Raw genomic sequence first — 18,261 nt, forward strand, 5'->3', positions numbered from 1 at the left:
TATTTATTTTTGAAAACTCTGGTCAGGCTTGTATACTCATACCCAGAGCTCTGTGCCCCAGAGTAATTATCTGACTTCCTGGAGTTACATGTGGATCCATTTCCAAATAAATCTTGGGACAGCAGGGCTGACTATGTATGGTAAGTGACGTTTATCTCGCTTGCTAGGATTCTAGATGGGTGAGAACTCATGAGGGTATACCCTAAGGCAGGGTTATTACAACTTCATACACGTTTCTGTTAATAAAATGAGAATGGAGAGAGTATCTTACTGTAAGTGGCTTATGAGTTCAGAGCTAGAAGCCCTTAGAAACTGAAAAGAATCTTTTGTGATTTGTCATCAGTTTGTTGGAATTATTACTCTGTTCTGAGAAATTTTCTAGGTGTTCCCTTGACACTTAGGGATTGTTGCTTACTTTTATCTTCTTGCCACTTCAAATGACTGCAGTTCATTTTTCTTGGCTGTGTTCTTCAGAATTCTTCGAGTTGTAAATGAAAGACACCCAACTCAAACTAGCTTGGGCAAAGAGGGAATTTATGGGAAGAATCCTGGCATGTTTCATGTAACCATAGGAATGTTGGGTGCAGCTGGAACCAGGAAATATTAGAGCAGGTAATTACCTTAACAATCCTCCCATATTTCAGTGCTTAACACAAATGAAGTTTATTTCTCATTCATACAACAGTTCAACATAGTTTTTTTCTGGTTAGGCTACCTTCTATGTTTCAGGGACCCAGGCTCCTGCCATCTTGTGGCTCCCTTCTCTTTTAGGTATCTCAGAGTTCTCTCCTTTTAACCTGATGATGGAGAAGAAGATTGAAGGATCTCATGTGTGAGGTTTTCATGGGCCAGGTCTGGAAGTGGCTTATATTAGTTCTGTCCTCATTCCATCAGTTATTACTCAGTACATGACCCCACCTAATGGTAAAGGAGGCTGAGAAATATGGCTAAGAAGAAAAAGAAATGGGTTTGGTGAGCATGTAGCTAGTTTGAGCCACACAAGCACTCAAATGATATCAAGACTCTGTCTCTTGCCTTTGCTTCTCTCCTACATGGCAGGGAGCATGGCCAGGGATTGCTCCTGAACGCTAAATCTCACTGTTGCTAACACCAGAGACAAACTGACCTACACTCTCATTGGCTTCAAGTAAAAATATCTCAGAGTAATGATTGGCTCACTTTGGATCATGTGACCACCCCTGGACCAATCAGTGGTAGGCAGAAGGACAGGGTTATTTAGCATATACTGGCCATTGGGCTGCTTTTAGAGAAAGGGCAGTCATTCTGAAAGAAATAGCCACTCCACTTACCAGCCACTAAAAAGTCCCAAGCTCTCTTTTTGTTTCTACTCTTGTGGAAAATTCAGTGCAACTTTACACTCATCTTTCCAACCCTTCTTACTGCAGCCACATCAAATGATTGTATTTCACTGAATCTATGACACTATTATCTCTGAACGTGTAAGACTATTCTATGTACCACTGAGAAAGAAAGAGAAGGTTCCAAATAAACTATGACACAATGCCAAGATGCCATCCATTGTAAAATGTATCCTAATTTCTAAGCTGTCAAAATGTAAGAAAACATGTTTTTAGAATTGATGAAAGATGATATTTATTACTCCACAACCAAGCTCTATACTTTCATGTCCTAGTACCACTGGTCTTTTATTTCTTCGGTACATCCATTCATTCAAAAAATATGTATAGGCCAGGTAACAACGAATAAGACAGATTCAGTTTCTGCTCTCTTAGTACCTACTGCATCTCCTGCTTTTCATCCTGGTGTTATGAAGTACCTGCTGGGTGCTAGGCAGTCTATTGGGCACTGAGGGCTCAAGAAAGAATATGGGGGACTTCTCTGGTGGTCCAGTGGTTAAGAATCTGCCTTCCAGTGCAGGGGACACGGGTTCGATCCCTGGTTGGGGCACTAAGATCCCACATCCTCTAAGCCCGCACACTCTAGAGCCCATGCGCCACAATTAGAGAGAAGCCCGTGCACCGCAACGAAAGGTACCCCATGCCGCAACTAAGACCTGACGCAGCCAAATAAATAAATAAATATTAAAAAAAAAAAAGAATATGATGGGGTCCTTGTCCTCAAGGGACTTACAGCCTGGGGTAGTGGAAGCAGTGGGGTGTGGGGAGATGATCATACAAACAAACGAGTAAATAAAGGGTCACAGTTCCTGTTATTAACATCCTTACAGGGTCCAGTGGGCCCACAGAGTAGAAGAAATGGTCATTTCTGCTTTGAGGAGTGAGAATGGTTGTACCATGTTTACTAAGATGATTGTGCACTGTTAAAAGAATAAGCAGTAGTGTATTTGGAGTATTAATATGCAGTTTTCTCATATATACTTGATGATAATATCTGAGTAGTCCAATGTGTCTTCCATCACCTATTTGAATCACCTCAAGCTTCCTATGAAACTTTACATTCAAAAGGCACGTGTGGGTCTCTTTTCTTTTTTCAAATGATAATGAACAGTCTGCAAAACCTTTTATAGAGACAGAGTGAGTAGATATCAGATTTATCTTATGGTGGAGGCAGTCAGTCTGCATTTCTGTACGTTAATTACCTAGACTCCTTCCAGGGATTTTTTAAAAACCATGTGATGATTTTTTTTTTTTGGCCCTAGCGGTTCTGAATCACATGCTCCAGCAGGGAGAAGAGCCAGGAACAGGTGCGCAGGGCTGTGCTGGGTCCCGCAGCAGGGGTTACAGTGATGGAATTTGGAGAAAATGTGGGTGAGGCTATTTGGCCCTGGGATCATTGCGGGGGGCGGGGGGTCTTAGAGCTCCGATAATATAATCCAAGTGTTGGATTCTTTTTTTTTTAAATAAATTTATTTTATTTATTTATTTTGGCTGCGTTGGGTCTTTGTTGCTGCACACAGGCTTTCTCTAGTTGTGGTGAGCGGGGGCTACTCTTCGTTGCGGTGCATGGGCTTCTCATTGCGGTGGCTTCTCCTGTTGCGGAGCACGGGCTCTAGGTGAGCGGGCTTCAGTAGCTGTGGCGCAGGGGCTTAGTTGCTCCGCGGCATGTGGGATCTTCCCGGACCAGGGATCGAACCATGTTCCCTGCATTGGCAGGCGGATGCTTAACCACTGCGCTACCAGGGAAGTCCCCAAGTGTTGGCTTCTTATCTTTCAAGCAAAAATGCCATCTGGGATTAAACCCTTTTTATTGGTTGAAAAAACCCATGAAAACAACAAGACTGAGAAAGAATGGGATTTTTTTAAATTTATTTTTTATTTTTTTGAAGCTCATGCAGAGGTCAGCAGAGGGTCAGTGTCTGTCTGTCTGTTCTGGCTATTGGAAAAAGCTTACCTAATGAGTCAGGAAGAGAATCCAAATAAACTATTCTTCTCTCCTCAGGTTTCTGTAAAGCCTGGAATTAAGGATTGAGATTTACAGGTTGTTGTTGTTTTAACCTTCCGGACCAGTATATTTGGAGCATGGTGCCTGGGGGTGGGGATGGGAGTGAGATGTATGAATCCACCTCGTCATTGGGTGTGGGCGCCTTCAGACTTCCCTGGTCAGCTGGGAGAAGAGAGAGCTCCAAGTAGCTTCTTTAGCAGAGAATGTAGAGGGCAGAATCTCCAGATCAACTTGGTCTTCCTAAGGGACAGTCTGACAAGGGAGGTTGGGGTTGTGTGTGTTGCACGTGGACTGGAGATGCTCAACGGAGGGGTTGTAGACAAGCACCCCCAGGTCCATTCAGGACTCCTTGGTAGCATCCAGAAAGAGGAAGAGTGAAGGTAAGGAAGAAAAAAAAAAAGAAAAACCAGAAACCCCTTCTTTGAAACCAGCAAAAGGTATATGCCCAGGAGTGATTTATGGGTGTACAGAGAAGGAACATTAAAAGAATAATTGCTGGCTGTTTATTTTGGAAAAGTATGTGTAGTGAGAGTGGAGGTAGGCCTTATTGTCTCTGTACCTTGCTCCAACTTCCATTAGTGATAATAGGATCATATATTCTAGACTCTCCTTGGCTGGCTGCCCTGACATAAATGTTTGAACTCCTTGTTTTGGTATTATGTATTCTTAACAAGAGAGGAAAAGAGAAACAGAATGTTGGGAGCTAAATTATCCTATATGCCTTATTTTGGATGGGATTTATTCTCTTGGGCCCATGGCTGTTAAGATTATCTGTTTCGATGATCTGTGTTTCTGATAGCTACTTCTAGACAGCTTTACAATTTGCCCAAGGCGTCTGTTCAGGGGACGGCTAAGTGTATTTTTTATTTGGTGGAACAAGGTGAATCTTAATCCTGGTTATCTGAGCTCTGGGCCATTTTTGGTGCCGCTGTCATCCAAAGGGCCAGTAGAGCTGCTGCACGGTCCCCGTGTTGTATCATTTGATACACATTGACCCTGTGTACCCTCTTGGTGGGGGATTTAGTTCTTGGGGTTACTGCTGCAGGATCCATTTATTCAATTAGACAAATAACAATTGAGCTCCTGCTGTGTGTACTGGTTCAGACTTGGGAATGCTCTGTGTGCAGAGCCAGAATGGGATTGATTAAGCAGAATTAGAATGCTAACATTTCTGGGTTTAAGGGGACCTTAGAGCTCATCTAATCCAGGGTCAGCAAGCTTTAAAGGGCCAGAAAGTAAATATGTTTCGTTTAGAGAACCGCATTGGCTTAGGGGGGTCTCTGATGCATATTATTCTTTATTTGCTTTCATAACCCTTTAAAAATGTAAAAATCACTCTAAACTGGGGGGACCATAGGCTGGATTTGGCGCAGGAGTCATAGTTTGCCAACTTCTGATCTAATCCATTTCCCTCATTTTATCAAAGAGGAAACTGAAATGATCCTCCCCCTGCGTGCCTCCCCTTCCCCCTCCCACCCAGGGTCACATAGCTATTTCTTGACACTACTAGATTGGTGACCCTTTGTAAAGAATCCCCAGAGGTTCAGGCCCACACCTCAAAAAGCCTAGTAACTTTGCAAATGTATAGTTTTGGTTCTGAGGGAAGTTTGAATTTTAGTTAAGTCATTAGGCGTCTGCCACATTCCAGGCACTGTGTTTGGGACTGAGGATGCGAAATTAGCATGACAAAGTCCCAGCCCTCAATCAATTTAGTTGCTGGTGCAGGCAGATAAGATGGCAGTGTGGAGAGTAGCATATGGGGACAAGTTGTGGGTGCCACGGGAGCACAGGAAGGCTCTCTTCCCTCAGTATGTGGGATGCTTGTGTGGGTGAATGAATGAATCCATTCAATGCTCCTCCCACACTTGTATTTTGGAAGCCACTACCCAGCCTAAAGGAAGGGGACAGGGACCTGGCTTCCCCTGCACTTGCCTATTTTTCTCTCTGGGGACTGATACCTTGTGCACATCCTATATATGCATAGGTAGGTTATGAGATTAAAGGAACAAAAGTGAAAAACGACTCAGAGAAAGATGGTTTATTTGTTGTACCAGTTTATCTAAGCAGTGTTACTGAGACACATATGAAATCATATAAGATCAGTCATAGAGCCTTTTAATATTCTAGTGCTGGAAGGGATTTTAGAGGTCCCTTAGCTATACCCTTTCATTTAACAGATAAAGAGGGTGAGGCCCAGAGATGTTAAATTTCTTACTCTGGGTCACAGCTAATTAATAGACTCTCAGGGTTATAGAGGACCTAAAAAGATATCTAGTATAACCACCCAGATAATAATAAATAATAATAATCATAGCCAACATTTACTGAAAGTTTACTGACATGAATAGTAATATATTATCTCACTTAATTCTGACAGTAACTCAGTGTAAGAGATATGATTACTGTCCCCACTTTACAGCTCAGGGAACTAAGCTAGAAGAGATTAAATAAATTTGCCCAAATTCACCCAGCCAAGTGGTAGAGCCAGGATTCAAGTCCAGGCTCAAGTGCTTAACCTGCTCAGAGCCCTTTACTCCAGCTTGTCTAAGTGTTTGGACTGTGCTTCTCCATTAGCTTATGAGCTCCTTGTGGGCAGGGGCCATGTCCCCTTCATCTCTGTTTCCCCATTCTGGGTTTGGCATGTAAAATTTCCTCAACAGATGTTTTCTCAATGAATGAATCAATGAGTCTATCAATCACCCCCTGCTTTAAGCAGTTAACACTTCCAGTAACAAGTAAATGGGGACTCTGGCTGAGCCAGACCCATGCCCAGGTCTGCTGATGTCTAGTCCTTCTACCAGACACATATGCTAATATGCAGATGTGGGCCAGGAAAGCCCATCATTCTGCAGCTGTCTTTACAGTGTCAGTGAACAATTTTGAGAATTAATGTGCACAGAATTCTCTTTGAACATCAAAGGTCCCTTGAAGACATGACAGCCTGGTTGTTTTCTCTAATTCGGATGAAGTTCGTGGAGCCACTGGAAGATGCTGTCTGTATATGGTACCTTCTTCCTTTTGCACAACCATTTTAATTTAAAGTTCTAGTTTCAAACTATAGTCTGAGACATCCTGGGGTTTGTGGGTTAGAGAACTGAGGGATTCTGTAAGAAAAAGTGGGCATGGATTTGGCTTTGAGTCAGATAATGCCTAAAACAAATATTTTTGCTGCATTAAACTTTCAGTTTTGATGGATGAGAACAACAACTCATTAAAGGTACAGTACCTTGAGACATTTTCTTTCCTTTCTTATATAAATTGAATGTTTTTCTTACCTGACAATGGTAACACATGGGAATACTTGAATGGAGTTTTTTGAAGTCGAAGACATTTTAATAGATTTGTAGAGATTGTTCTAAAAAATTAATCACTCTACCTAGATTACTGTTTTTATGTAAAGAACAGTGTGGGCTTTGTTTGCTGTTCATTGTAAGCAGACGTCCTCTATATGGCACAGGAAAGCCGAGGTCCTTGGACTTCAGCTCAGAAAGCCATATCCTTTGAACCTAGGCCCCTGGGTTGGTTCATATAAGTCAATACACAGCATTAATAATTGCTGCATATCACTTGGGGGAAAATTCAAATTAAATAAAGGAGGCTTTCATCTGGTTGTGAAAAAACAGATTTCCACTCTATTGATAAGAATCTTGAGGGGTTTTCAGGGGGAAGAGATGTAATACAAGATACTTTTCTCATTTGTAGGCATTTGAGAAATCCCTTAAGATAGAGAAACATGTGACATTTGTTTCTAACACAAAATAATTCAAAGACCTGCCCATGGTTTTTGCCAAAGCTTTTTTTCTTTTCATGCTTTAGCCAACTTGCCACAATTTTTTTCTGATTATATCAGGGAGAAAACCTCACTTAGGGATTGCTTGCTACTTTTAAACTGCAGTACCTCTGGTTTACTGCAGTTTCTATCTGTTCTGTCTCCCCCTTTAACAACAGTAGTCGCTATCTGTTTAAAGGGATGGGAGGCGGAGGATGGCAAAAAAAGGATGAGAAGGATCTGTTCACTACATAGTGGTGTGCTGGGTTACCAGATAAATATTTAATGTCACCATGTTCTGGAGATAGGTGGATAATTTTTCTTTCTAACTTTTTATTTTGAAAAATTTCAAATGAACAGATTAGTGCAAAGAACATTCAAAAACTCTTAGATTTACTAATTGTTAACATTTTGCCACATTTGCTTTCTGTCTATATGCAGATTTATGTTTTGGGGGGGCAGACATCGTCATAGTTGGTCTCTAAATATTGTCAGTATTTATCACCTAAGTCTAAAGACATCCTTCTGCATAACCACAATACCATTATCATGCCCTAGAAACTTACATTGATTCCATAATATTGTCTAATATACAGTCTATATTTAAATCTCACTTTTGATCAGTTACCTTTCACTGCATAATAAATCCTGCCAAAACTTTGTGGCTTAAAACAACCACTATTTATTAATGCTCATAATTCTGTGGATCAACTGGGTGGTTCTTCTAATGTGGATCAGGCTCCTGACCTTGGCTGGGCCCCCTCAAAATCTGCAATCTGTGCTGGATCCACTAGGGGCTGGCTGGTCTATGTTGCCTCAGTTTGGATGGCTGGTCTCTACTCTAGAGGGTCTCTCAGCCTCCAGCAGTACAGCCCAGACTTATCCACGGCACACAGGCAGATTCTGAGAGAGAGTGGAAGTATGCAAAGCCTTTTGAGGCTTAGGCTTGGAGCTGGCACAACATAACTTCTGTTGCAGTCTTTTTGCCAAAGCAAGGCACAAGCTCCTTTTGAAGGGAGGTGCTGCAAAGTCATATTGCTCAAGGGCATGGATACAGGGGAATGAACAAGTGCAGGCATTTTTGCAAGCAATCTGTCACACCCCTATTGTCCAAATAATAGGAATAATATTGTTGATTTTATAATGCTGATAACAGTTAATTGTTTTTAATCCAAGAGCTAATCAAGGACTATGCATTAAATTTAGGTATGTATCTTTAGTCTTTCTCTCTCTCTGTCTCTCTCTGTAAGTCTCTCTTATTTTTTTATTTTTATTTTTAAAATTTATTTATTTTTTGGCTGCGTTGGGTCTTTGTTGCTGCTCACGGGCTTTCTGTAGTTGCGGTGAGCGGGGGCTACTCTTCGTTGTGGTGTGCGGGCTCTAGGCGCGTGGGCTTCAGTAATTGTGGCACATGGGCTCAGTAGTTGTGGCTCGCGGGCTCTGGAACACAGGCTCAGTAGTTGTGGCGCTCTGGCTTAGTTGCTCCGCGGCATGTGGGATCTTCCCGGATCAGGGCTCGAACCCGTGTGTCCTGCATTGGCAGGCGGATTCTTAACCATTGCGCCACCAGTGAAGTCCCCTTTAAGTCTCTTTTAATCTATGATTCTCCCTTCCCCTTTTTTGTGTTTTATGACACTGATATTTTTAAGACCCCAGGCCTGTTTTCTTAAGAATATCTCACAATTATTTCCCCATGATTATATTCAGGTTAGCCATTTTTGGCAAGAATTCTAAATAGCTGATGTTGTTTACTTCCCATTGTTTCACAAGGGGAGGCACATAATGTTAGTTCACCCCATTATTGGTGATACTCAGTGTAATCACTTGGCTAAGGTAGGGTCTGTAAGATTTTGCAATCCTAAAGGTGCCATTTCCTATAGATAGATTTGTATTAAATCTGAACATTGGGTGCTAAAGTTTTTTCAATCACATCAACATGTATTTATTAGATACCTACTGTGTATCTAGTCCTGAATTTAGTACTATGGCAAATCTAAAAGAATGGTAAGGAATGTTGACTGTCAGAAGGAATATATAGTTTGAGTTTGAGTTACTCTTTTAAAAACTGAACGGAGTACAGGAGTGGTGATTCTAAGTTAATGATTGGTTTATAAAAACTTTATTGAAGTATAATGTACATACAGAAAAGTGCATGTATAAGCATATAGCTTGATGGAGTTTTCAAACTGAACATAACCAGAGTTACAGTACCCAGGTTAAGAAACAGAATATAAGCATATCTCAGTAAGTCTGATTTTTAACCATAGAGAACTTATATCAAAATGATGGTTATCTTTTTTAATACTAATTTTTGAGTATTAAGAAAGTCAATATCATTTTGATACTGATTTCAAAATGGTGTTATCTAACTTGATCACTCTGTATTCATCCAGCTTGATTTGGAGTCTCTTTCACAATGTCCATACACCAGTTTCTCCTCCTTGATTCCTGTCTCAGAGCAGAAGGTGACCTCTCCTTTCCCAAGGGTGGCCTTTCCCTATGCATTCTATCCCTCCCCTCGTGACTTCCTTGGGTCTGGTCCTCTTTCTATTTCTTCCATCTCCTCCATCTGTCTTTTGTCTTCAGTTTCTCCTTTTCTTTTGACTCCTGCTCCTTAACCTTCTATACTTGTCAGTGGTCCTTCTGCTTCTCCCCATCAGGCTGCCGTTCTCTCCCTCTCCTTTTTATCCCCAAACTTCTTAAAAGACTGCCTCCTCTTCCTCTTTAACCCATTCATCCAAACGCCTTATGCGACTTGGTTTCTTTCCTCACCATTCCAGTGAAGTTCATCAGCAAACTCCGAGTTACTACGTTGGCCTTTGTTCTCTTAGATTTCTGCTTCCTTTGGAAGTCTTACCCATCTTTTCTTTGAGACTCTGTCTTTCCTCAGCTTCCATTTATTGTGTGCTCTTGGTCATCTGCCTACTGCTCTGAGTGTCCCTCTAACAGTTTTGACTTAAGAACAACAGTAATTCCAGCTTCTTTTGGTCTGTATGAGAATGACATTTCTTAGTACCTTTTTTCATGGACTATGGGTCATAGTTATCTGCAGTTTGAAGATTGTGGTTCTAAAGGCAAATTCTCAATTAAATCGATGTAAATTCTCTATAACCTTAGTTTCTTGATGCTGTGCCTGCTAGGAAATCAATAAATGTTTGTTGGAATCATTTATTCATTCAATTATTCATTTATATGTTCAAAAATATTTACTAAATGGATTGAATTGTTTGTGAAATTTAACAGTAAGTTACTTTTTCTCAAATTATTGAAATATGGCTTCTCTGTCTTTTTCTTTCAACCTTTATTGAAGTTTGTTTATTTGCTTGTTTTTTTCCTAATTTGAATAATTCCTAGCTATATGACTCTTGGATAAGTTATTTAAGCTCTAGAGTCTGTTTTATAATTTTTAATACAGGGATAATAAGTGCCTACCTTCTGGGTTGTTGTAAGGATTAGATGGAAAAAATGCACTGAGAACACATAGCATATGCCTAGCATGTAGTAATAGCTCAATAAATATTGGTTATCATTATTATTCTCACTATAATGTGTCAGATGCTGGACTTGGGTCCACACAACAAACATCCTAAATTAGGTATTGTTTTTCTCATTGTTCAGAGAGAGAAACTGAAACTTAGAGGATTTAAATATGTTGCCAGATGTCACAGAAGTAATAAATTGCAGATCTAGGATATCTGATTCCATAGCTTGTACCTTTTGCTTATACAAAAAGCCTTTCATCATCTTATATGACACTTAGAAGTAAACTAGGAGTCACTTTACAGTGAATGAAATAAGCTAATATTGTTCTCATTTACCTTCTAGAGGGTAGGAGAGCTCTGCCCTGTTGGGCAAACTCCAGTCCTGAAGGTCAGATTAATAACATTTTATCGTAAAACCATAGAATTCTAGGGTTTAGAAGGATTTTAGGTTTCGAAGGATTTGCCCACCCAATTATTGAATTCTCTAACCATATAACCAAGGGGTCATCTGGTTTATTCTTTAACTCTTCCAGTGACAGGGAAGTCATCATCATCCCAGGGCACCTCATTCTACTTCCCACAGCTCTGACCACGAGACAGCCCTTCCTTATATATAACTGAATTCTGTTCCTAAATCTCCCTTCCATCCGTTGGTCCCGGTGTGGCAGTGATGGATGGCCCATGAAGTGGAACCCCTGTTTCCTAAGGCATTTATTCTCCATTTTCACCCCCAACACCTTTTCTTCACCGTTAAGTAGCTTCAAGCCTTTAATTCACAGCTTTCCCTGAACAAACAACTGGGTCTACTTTTTTTTTTCTTCTTGATGTGATAAGAATAAAAAGCATGCTATCTCATGAGCATTTTGCTTTTTCTCTAGTCTTTCTCATAATACATGGTACTGCCATCTACCCAGTTGTTCAACCTAGAAACCCAGGAGTTTGTTTCCTTCCCCATTCACATACAGTTTATCATCGAGTCTGTTCAGACCTATCTCCAAATATAAAACCCACCTCTACTGCCATCATCCTGGTCCAAGCCACTGTCATCTCTCCCCTGACTGCTAACTCTTGCCCCCTCCCTGCGCTCTGTCCTCCACACAGCAGCCAGAATCATCTCTTTAAAGCACAGATCAGATCGTGTCACTGCTTTAATTAAAACTCTTCTTTGATTTCCCATGGACCTCCCGACAAAATCCAAACTCTCTTCTGTGGTCAGCAAGGCCCTGCCTTATCTCAAATGTTCTTTCTTCCCTGTTGGTCACTCAGCCTTGGTCCCTGGTGTCCTTTAGGTTCTTCAGACATCCAAGCCTTCTTCTGCAGGCGGTACTTGCCCTTCTAACATATTCCTTGTGCCCGCACTCTTCTTCTAGTTTTGCAAATGCCCGGCTCCTTCTCATCTTTCAGATCTCAGCTAAAATGCCACTTCTTCAGAGCGGCCTGCCCTGATCACCCAGTTGAGGTCCTAATCTCATCGTCTGCACCTCTCTTTCAGATCGCCTTGTCTTATCACCTCATGAGAATGTTAAGTTCTTGGGTAACTGGACCTACATTACACGTTAGCAGTCGGATCTTCTACAAGTGGCACAATAGCTTCCCAGAGAAGGTGCTCAATAGATATCTGAGGAATAAATGCATGGCCTCATGATTGAATGTTGGAGTCCTATTAAAAACACATTTGAATCTGAGCTTTGCCACTTTCTGTGTGACTTTTGGCAAATTATGTTACCTCTCTGGGCTTCAGGTGCCTCATCTGTACAATAGCCGTCTTATCTACCTACAGCATGTTATGAAGATTAATTAAGATAGTGGCTGTGAAGGTACCTGCCACAGCACCTGGCAGTATTAAGGGTTCAGTCCTCCTCCAAGCCTGGTGCTTAATTCTAAACATGTGGAGAAGAGTTCTATCAAGTCTCAGCCTGATTAATGGAACTGTTTGTATGGTGTGCCTGTGTGTGCGTGACCCGTAGCCTGGGTGTAAGATGCCTGTGACTCCCCTCAGGTAACACTTGCCTGCCTGGGAAGATAGTTCCAACCCTGCATATCGGCTGTGGTACAGAGTGTTGGTCAGTCAGATAACTCAGAGGTGCCAAGCCCAGGGCCTTCACTGGGCTGCTGAACACAGACTCCCAAAAAACTCAATGAGCAAACATGACATTGTGTGGCCCATCTCTTGCCAGGATGGATTGGGATGCTCTGTCTAGACAGTAGTCTCCCTTGGGAAATCACAGTTGCTCTAAGAGAAGGCACATGGTCTCCTGTTAGAAATACGAAATAGGCCTGTGAGCTATTGATGGGAGAGGGAGGGGGGTTGCTGTGAGGTGTGTGGGCTTATGGAGCAGAGCCTGCAGAAGGGAGCTGTCGGCTTCTACATGCACAGGTATCACAGGCTACACCGTCACTGTGGTGGCCTTCTCCATCATACTTGCAGTGTCAACAAAGCCCATGGGAAACAACCCTGTCAGCCTTCCCAGAGCCACGATTCTGTGGATTGCTTGGAGGAATTGAAAGGTAACCCCAGAATGTGAATTACCTGCTGAGAAGCTGGCAGAAGTCTCTATGCAACTTGCTTACTTGGCATCATGGCCTCTGTGGTTCCCATCTGTAGGCTGTTAGGGTGAATGGTTTCACATGGGGGTGGGCTCTAGAATTAGATAGACATGGGTTCAAATCCTGCTGGTGTCATGACCTTGGCCAAGTTACTTAGCATCTAGCCTTAGTTTCCTCATCGAAAATGGGGATAATAATGACCCCTATCTTGTCTGGTTCCTGTGAGGAGTAGATGATATATTGTGTACAGAAATCTTAGCTTGCTTCCAGGCACATAATTTTTTTTATTAAACAGGACAGGTCAGGATTTTGAGTTTATTTATGATGAGCCTCACCCCTATTGAACTTTGAGTCTTGGTTCCCCACTTGCCAGCTGTGTGCCTTGGACAAGCTATCTAACTTCTCTGAGTCAGGGTCTTTATCTGTTCGATGCAGTTTATAATTCCCACCTCATAGTCAAGGTGGAATGAGACCAGAGCGCCTGACACGTAGTAAGTGATCAAAATATTCATTTCCTCCCTTTTGGTTCTTGAGTATCAGAAATACGGTCCCTTTAAGCTTGTTAAGATTCCTCACTAGCCTCGTATGCAGCTGTGTTCAGACAGCTTTGGCAGAAGGAAAGAGGCCCTTTTTTTTTTTTTTTTTTAATGACTGTTTCATAATCTGTTGGCTCAGACCTGCTGCTGCCACACCCTGTGCTTCTCAGGGTCCCTTGGTCCTGTTGCAATTAGCGTGTGCGTTGCCTCTCACCTAAATGACCCTGGAAGGTGGCTGCTATGGAAAGCATTGCTGAATACAAAATGGATCTTCCTCCCTGCTCTTTGGGGCGAAGCTGGCTCAGGGATTCCTAGCAGCAGGGGGAGGGGCTGGTGGGCCTGGACTGCAGTTGGACTTAGTGGCCAGGAGTTTTCTGGTTTTCATTAAAATTCTCTGGCTGTCTTTTGGGATTGCTCCATAGTCACTGGCTATGACTCTGCAATAGAGCCAGTTGTGCTGTTCTCTCAGCTACACACGCCCATCAAATCACAGTGGCCCTGAGGATGAGAGAAAATTGAAGGTGGGGAACAGGCTGGCTAAGGGGTCTTGCTCAGCAGTCTTTGTGATAAGGGACCCCCATCTACAACTGCAGAACTCGAGTTTTGCAGATTCTTAAGTACCGATGTGGAGATAGACAAAGCTGAGCTGGGAATTGGTAGCAGAGAGAATCCTCTTAGAGCTTACTCCTAATGACAGACTTGCTCTTGAGAGCAGATAAAGGTTTCTTGGCAGCTGTCAGAGGATCCCCAAATGTTTAATGAATGAAATCAGTCTGGTCGAATCATTTTTCTAAGGTGCCGATACCCTCATATGCCCAAAGGATTGGGGTTGGATGTCACTTTTCTGAGGGTGACAGATGGCATTAGAGTAAAGGAGATTCTGTTTTTAAATGTTAATTTGTGCTAGCTGAAGAAATCTCACTTGAGATTGAAACTTGAATCTGAAAATCTAGGTTCAAAATCATGACTTTGCTATTGACTTGCTCTGTGACCCTGGGCAAGTGACTTCCCTGGGTCTCAGCTTCCCAGTGGGGTTGTAAGGATTAAATGAGATAGACTGTTAAACTCTTGGCATATCATATGTTCACAGTAGATGGTAGATGTTGAGATAAATTGGGCTAGACTTGACCTGTCACTCCAGCTCACCAAGATATATCCCAATTCTGTCATCTAAAACATTTGTTCTGTATCCCTCTCAGCTTTGTGTCTTTTAAGAATTTGAGGCAAATGTGTTCCCTAGGGCAAGCTGAATCTCCTTTCACTGGAAAAATACATCAAAACCATATGATGTTTCCCTATGAGAGGCTTACAACGTTGGATATTTCATCTTCAGGTAACTTAGTAGAAAAAACAAAGAATTTCCTATCCTTCTTGATGGATAGGTTGTAAGAAAGCCATTTTAATTGATCTCGGGTATACACGTCCTTGAAGATCCTCCCAAGAGAGCATCACCGAGGCTCCCATTTGCCTTCAGAGTTAACTCCATTTCCAGTCTTTTCTCCTTTCACTCTTCAAATCCTATGTTCTAGCCACAGTGGACTGCTCACAAAAAAGTAATTCATATGAAAACTATCATACATACCAAAGAATGCTTTAAATATATATTTACAAGTAAAGAACAATAAGGTGAAAATTGTATATCCACCATCTAATTTATCAAATTGAACATTACTGATTCCTTAGAAACTGCTTGTGTACCCTCTATCCCAAAATCACACCTCCCCCCGCTTTTTTTTTTTTTTTTTCTTCTCATCAGAGGCAATGGTTATCCTGACTCTTGTGTTGAGCATTCCCTTACTTTTCTTTATGGTTTAACCACCCATGTTTGTATTACTAAACTATACATTGTTTAGTTTTTTTAAAACAAAGGATCAAGTGCAAATCTAACAAACCGTTGAAAAAGGGCAACATTGCCACTATTAGATCTAAAAATAAACCGAACAGACTCAGGTTCATAGTCTAGCGCTAGCTTCCCTGGGGGTTACAAAAGATCCTGATGGGGAAGTCAGAGGGCAAGGCTGTGAGTGAATCCTTGGAAATACAGGGCTCACCACTCCTGGGGCATCTGGTGGGGCTCAGTGTGGGCCAGACACTGGACATCCGGTAGGATATGGGCATGGAGAATGGACTGCTATGTCTTTTCTACTTCTGCTTTCTTTGTGGCCTACCTTCAGCTCTCAGCAAGTAGGCCAAAGCAGGCCATCTCTTCTGTGGGATGAAGTGAATGCCCTCAGCTAATCCAGATGGACAGCAAGGAGGGGATGAGCAGATGCTTCATTAGCACATGGTCAAGGTCAATAGTGCCAGAAAGAGTCTGGACCAAGTTTACCTGTCATTCTTGTCAGATTAAAAAGAGAGTATGCAGTACCACCTATGGAATATTCTTATCTAAAAGTTGACCCCTAAATCAATCAAGCCTCTAGAGCTAACTTTTTTTTCAAATTTACTAATTTATTTTAAAATAACAATAACAAATTGAATCATATGGTAACGTAAATAAAAACTCTATTTGCCAAAACAAAAAGAAATTAGCAAGAACGCCTTGTTTACATTTCTGCAAATTTCTTTTTTTCTTCCAGTTTTATTGAGCTGTAACTGACATACAGCACTGTATAAGTTTAATGTATACAGCATACTGATTTGATGTACACATCCCATGAAGTGATTATCATAATAAGTTTCGTGAACATCCATCATCTCGTATAGATACAACACTAAAGAAATAGAAAAAGAGTTTTTTGGACTTCCCTGGCAGTCCAGTGGTTAAGACTCCGTGCTTTCCCTGCAGGGGATGCGGGTTTGATCCCTGGTCAGGGAACTGAGATCCTGCATGCCGCATGGCGTGGCCAAAAAAAAAAGAAAAAAGAATTTCTTTTTCTTGTGATGAGAACTCTTAGGATTTACTCTTTTATGGTGCTAACTTTGATTTATTAGAAAGAGAGGGCAAAGGATGACAAATTAAATTACACTCTAAGGAAGCAAACAGATGAATTCAGAGTGTTGGACAACTGACTTGGCTTCTGCAACAAGTCAACAGCATGAAAAAAATAATGTGACTTAAGAATCTGAAAAAAATAATAATGTGACTTAAGAATCGTAGCCATATGTAACGCATGAACCTTATCTTGATTCAGATAGTCTGTGTATTAGTTTGCTACTACTGTCATAACAAAATATCACAGACTGGGTAGCTTAAACAACAGAAATTTATTTTCTCAGTGTTCTGGCAGCTGGGTGCCCAAGATCAAGGTGCTGGCAGGGTTAGTTTCCTCTGAGCCCTCTCTCCTTGGCTGGCAGATGGCCACCCTCTTCCTGCCTCTTCATATGGTCATCCCTCTGCACACAGGTGGCCCTGGTGTCTCTCTGTATTTTCTAATCTCCTTTCTTCTTCTTCTTTTTTAAAAATTTATTTTATTGAGGTATAGTTGTTTTACAATGTTGTTAATTTCTGCTCTATAGCTAAGTGAGTCAGTTATACATATATATGTTCTTTTTCATATTCTTTTCCATTGATCTCCTTTCTTCTTATAAGGACATCAGTCAGGTTAGATTAGGGCCCACCCTAAAGGCCTTATTTTAACTTAGTTACCTTTTTAAAACCCCTATCTCCAATTATAGTCACATTCTGAAGTATACCAGCACATAGGGATTCAACATATACATTTTTTGGGGGGGAGGGCGGATACAGTTCAGCCCACAACAGCCTAAGTATAAAAAGGCATTTTTGAGATGGTGGGGAAATTTTGTTATGGACTGATAACAAGGAATTATAATTAATTTTTCTAGGCACGATAATAGTAATGTGGTGTTAGAAAATGGTAATGTAGAGATGGATTCTGAAGTATGCAGAGGTGAAATGCTATGATATGGAATTTGTTTTAAAATATTTAAACAAAGAAAAAAAATAGAAAAAAAGAGGATAGATTAATTAATAGGCCAAAACGTTCATAATTGTTGAATCTGGGTGATGGGTGTCAGGGGCTTACTTTTGAGTATGTTTGAAAATTTTATAATCATATATTTTAAATATTTAGGTCAACAATAGCAAAGAGGGTTTAATGGCAGTGGGGTTGTTGGTGATGACCATCTTCAACATGTCTGCCCTTTGAGTTGTACTTCTCCAGTCTGGTTGACTTCTTTATGTGGTCCTCTTGGGGTCCTCTGTTGCCTGTCTCTACTAGATCCACTGTTTCTTTTATACAGCTTGGTGAAGGACCTCCTACACAAGCTTCTTAAGAAAAGGTTCATGGAATGTGAATTTCTGAGATCTTATATACCTGAAAATGTCTTTGTTCTATTCTCATACTTGATCGATAGTTTGACTGGGTTCTTAGATTTCATTCTAAGTTGGAAATCATTTTTCTTCAGAATTTTAAAGGCATTGCTCATCGTCTTCTTGTTTTTATTGATGCTGTTGAGAATTACTGTCTTGTTATAATTTTTCTTTTTTCTGTTTTCTCTTTCTTGGAAAGTTCTCCTATTCAGATATTGGGGCCCCTGTACTGGTCCTCTAGAATATTCCTAACTTCTCTCTCCTGTTTTC

At 41.2% G+C, this 18,261-nt stretch overlaps 1 protein-coding gene across 2 annotated transcripts in view; it reads left to right on the forward strand.

Moving 5' to 3' along the window:
* The window catches only part of RAB30 (RAB30, member RAS oncogene family), a 78,153-nt gene that overhangs the window by 17,328 nt on the left and 42,564 nt on the right, over positions 1-18,261 (forward strand). The window lies entirely within an intron of this gene.

The sequence above is a fragment of the Eubalaena glacialis genome, chromosome 10, assembly GCF_028564815.1.
Source record: "Eubalaena glacialis isolate mEubGla1 chromosome 10, mEubGla1.1.hap2.+ XY, whole genome shotgun sequence".
Classification (NCBI taxonomy): domain Eukaryota; kingdom Metazoa; phylum Chordata; class Mammalia; order Artiodactyla; family Balaenidae; genus Eubalaena; species Eubalaena glacialis.